The sequence below is a fragment of the Gavialis gangeticus genome, unplaced genomic scaffold (assembly GCF_001723915.1).
Source record: "Gavialis gangeticus isolate Ggan-Ray unplaced genomic scaffold, GavGan_comp1, whole genome shotgun sequence".
NCBI lineage: Eukaryota > Metazoa > Chordata > Crocodylia > Gavialidae > Gavialis > Gavialis gangeticus.
This window is the reverse complement of record NW_017729032.1, coordinates 239719863-239723944: the sequence shown is the minus strand read 5'-3', so window position 1 is coordinate 239723944 and position 4082 is coordinate 239719863. Positions and strand designations below refer to the sequence as shown.

Below are 4082 nucleotides of genomic sequence, written 5' to 3'. Positions count from 1 at the left end.
GACAGCAAACAAAATGACACTTTTCTTTAAACTTGATGCACCCCTGCACTAAACCCAGGGTACACCCATATTAGTTTTATCCAGCTCACTCAATGTCTGTATAGATTGGGTGCTTCAGTGGGGCTTTTTTGGTGCTTTTATCTTATAGGTGATTGAATCAGATTTTGCACCCAATGTATACAGACACTGAAGAGCTAGGTGGACCTAATGTGCTGATGCTTGTGGTAAAGCTCCCCCCAAGTGTCATCTGTCAGCAGCCAAAATCTCTGAATTCTTTCAAACCTATTCACAGAACCAAATAACCACAGCTATTGTTGCCTCACTTCTTAGATACAGAATTACTAGCATGATTTTAGCCCTTTAAGTGCATTGAGATAGTTGTTCATTATTCAAACATAGCTATTTACAAAGGCATAGCCAGGCTGCTCCATGCCTAGGGCAGGTGAGATGCACAGGACAATGCTGACTGCCACTGTGCTGATTGCTGTGGTGTGATCAGCTATTGGTGGGGCAGCAGCTATTGCTGTGGCTGACCTGGGCCTGTTGCCCTGGTCAGCCAACTCAGTTATGCTGTTGGCTATTTGGTGTTAAGAATGGTTGATATCATAGCTGTATATCTCTGATTTGCAGGAATACGAGGCTTGTTCATTGAGCAACCATCTGTGGAACAAAAGTTGATTCTACTAATAAAAGTTAACTCTGCGGAGGGATTGAAATGACAGTAAATTATTGATGTGCAAAAATGAAAAATAAACAAAGAGAGGGAACTGCTTGTGAATAATCTGTCACATCAAGGAGCAGCACACCTTTTGGGATGAAAACAGAGTTGTGAAGACATGTAGTGCAGCAGGTTATGCCTAAGCAAGGTTCAAGGCTTAATGAGAGATAATGAAACAGGTCACATTTGAGTGGAACTGCAAATAAATAATTAACTTAGTTGTCAGTTCTGTCTCTTTAAATCTTTCTCCATGTCTTTCTCTTGTGACAATTTTCTTACTTCTACACTTTTTTGTTTTTACCTGTCGCTCTATATTTCCCTTTAGTTATTTTCACTGTTGAAGCAATGAGGGAAACAGTTCTTTTCTTTCAGCAATCAGCTAAATCACAGGGTTACTAATGTGACTATCAAGTTTTCTGGGCTCCTGTTTGCTTTGAGGAAGATAAATTAACACTAATTTTAAGGTAAAGCATTTGGCTTTTCTTAAGCAATTGAAAGTGGCTTAAACATAACAACAGAAGGAGAAAAATAAATGAGTCATAGATAGGACCTATCTTTCATTCTGCTGATGTTATTCTGGCTTGCTATATTCTTGTAGGTCTGCTATGGAAATAAAGGGATATGCTTTTTTGGGATATGTACTACACACTCTGCAGGACAAGGTACAGTACTGATCTCTGCTTATATTACAAATCTGCTTGTGGATAGGAACCTGATGTGGAGACTGAGGCAAAGAGGAGAAACAGTGAAATTACAGTAGCAATACTTCTGCTTCTTTTAATCATGCACTGCCACCCTAAAAGCTACCTCAATTCTAATTTTCTTTCCATTCTCTGTGGCCTTGCAGGTTTTGTGACCCTCTGGAATATGTGCACGATGCATTGGTTCATTGTCAAATATCTGCAACCTACAACCTGAGGGCTGCCATTGGATCTAATCTGTAAGGGCATCTTTACACATGGTACAGGATGGAGCTGGGGTGAGGGCTGCTGTAATCAAAGTGCTCACCACATCATATGTATTCAGTGTCCGGCACTTTAAAATGGAGGTGGGAGCACTTTAACTAAAGGTTGTTTGATGAGCTGGCACCATTTTAAAGCACAGAGCCGCTGAATATATGTCATGTGGAGGTTGCTGGAGCATGCTAATTGCACGCTCCAGCAGACTTGATTAATTGAATCTGCTCCAACACATGCTAATTAGCACACCTCAGAGTAGAGGTCTGATATGTGTAAACATGCCCTTAGGGTCCTGCCTGGTAACATGGGTCAGCTCTGACTGTAAGCCTCAGTCAGGCTTCTGCCCTACAGTCTTTGTAACTGGGTCAGCCACACGTAATGACTAATTAAGGCTAGCTGCCTCCCCAGCCACTTCCCTCTGGGTCTGTACTTACTTTTAAGGACCTCCTCCAGCACCTAAGCCTTGATGCTCAAATTACTCGTCTCAATCCTTACATAGCTCCTCACCAGGTAACTTCTTTGACTCCCTGATTAATTGTTTGCCGTAGCATTTTTGGAGCTTCAGTTTGATCTCAGCTTGCTTCCTGACCTTTACTTCCTGATTAAACCTCCAGCTTGGCATTTTATCTTCGGCATGACTTTGGTTTGCTTCCTGCCTGTCAATTCCTGGTTAGTCTTCTGGTTTCATTTCATACTCCAGGCTTTGGCCCCTGCCCCTCAGGCTCGACTTTGGGTTGCCCTTAGTTGCTCCCAATCCACTTCCTGGTCTTCACTTCTGACTTCACTCATTAGGCTTGACTTCCTTGTGAACTGCGACATAATCCATGGAGGTTAGGGGCCTTGGAAACATTTGGTGGCAGGGAGTTTTGCCTGTGCAATGGCGTGATGGTGGCAGCAACAGCCAGCTACTGTTGCTGGTCCATCTTGGACCTGAGTTGGGTCATTCTGGTCCTTTGCACAAAAATGTTGCTGACCACTAGTATGTATGTATATCTATTGCATGTAAAACAGTAGAATGAGGCATGTAAAATTATTTCCTTCATTTAAAAAGGTACTTAATATAAAAGTAAACTTATATATATTTATTATCCATGAAAGTAAACTTCTATTTATGTTTGCTTTTGCTTCTCTCCATAAAAACGGTAAATTCTGTAGATCAAATGAGTGGTGCAACTCAAATCAGTGTAGTTGATGTAATTTAGGGCCAGGTACAGACATTGTCCTTTAACTGATATAAGTGACTAGAAACCAGTTAATACCTATAACAGAATAGAAGTTCAGTACCCAAAACTGCACATAACAAAACAGAAGTTTGGCACGTATAGATTGGTTTAAAAATGGTGGAACCCAGTCTAAGATTCCCCCCACCCTCACCAAGCAGTGAATATTTGTCCTGTTCACTACTGATCTAAATGCTGCCATTTACAGAAAACTGTGTAACTTAGATCAATTCTGCCTCAGGTTTTTGCATGTCTGTATGTAGTCTAGGAGCAGAGTTGTGGTTATTGTTTCTATTCTGTTTATCAGAGACACAAGTATGTGGGAGGGGAGCAGTTAATAAAAGAAAGCATCTTGTTTTTCTAAAAAGGAATGGAAAGCAGTTGTGAAAAACAAAAAGTCAAAGAACATATAGGAAAACAATAGAAGTACATAGAGAGGAAAGGGAATAAAACAACAACAATTACATAGTGTTCAATGTGAACTGCAAAACCAGACATAATTACCTTTTATTTAGGACAAGTTTCTGTATGGATCCAAACTTTTATATTATTGTTTACATCTAATATGCATAAAGGGGACCTTGACATGTGCTATTAATGTGCAGCAATAAACTCCGGTGCATCTTGCACCACAGTTTATTGCTTCTGGGCATCTAATTTGAATATATGTGTAGGACTGCGACTTGTTGAGCCAGGTTGGAACAGCCTTGGCTAGCAGGGGGTGTGAAGGGTCAGCTTGTCAGCCCAGGGCTGCTCCGACCCATTTCAACATGCTGCGGAAATCATAGAATCATAGAATCATAGAAGTAGGGTCGGAAGGGAACTTGTAGATCTTCAAGTCTGACCCCCCACCTGGGCAGGAGAAAAGACTGGATTCAAATGAGTCCAGCTAGGTAGTCTTCAAGCCTCTTCTTAAAGATCCCCAGGGTAGGAGCCAGCACCACTTCCCTTGGAAGTTGGTTCCAGATCCTAGCCGCCCTAACTGTGAAGTAGTTCTTGCGGATGTCTAATCTAAACCTACTCTCTAATAATTTGTGTCCATTGTTCCTTGTCATGCCAGGGGGCGCTAGGGGAAACAGTGCTTCCCCTAAACCCTTCTGGTCCCCCCTAGTGAGTTTATAGACAGTCACCAGGTCCCCCCTCAGCCTTCTCTTGTGAAGGCTGAACAGGTTTAGGACCCACAGT

General features: G+C 41.8%; 1 long non-coding RNA gene across 1 annotated transcript in view; it reads left to right on the top strand.

Moving 5' to 3' along the window:
• Positions 1-949: 949 nt before the first annotated feature.
• The window catches only part of LOC109303411, a 74784-nt gene continuing 71651 nt past the window's right edge, over positions 950-4082 (top strand). The window contains exons 1-2 of the long non-coding RNA XR_002099095.1: positions 950-1182; positions 1317-1380. This is a non-coding gene — a long non-coding RNA (uncharacterized LOC109303411). The remainder of the gene's footprint in view (positions 1183-1316; positions 1381-4082) is intronic.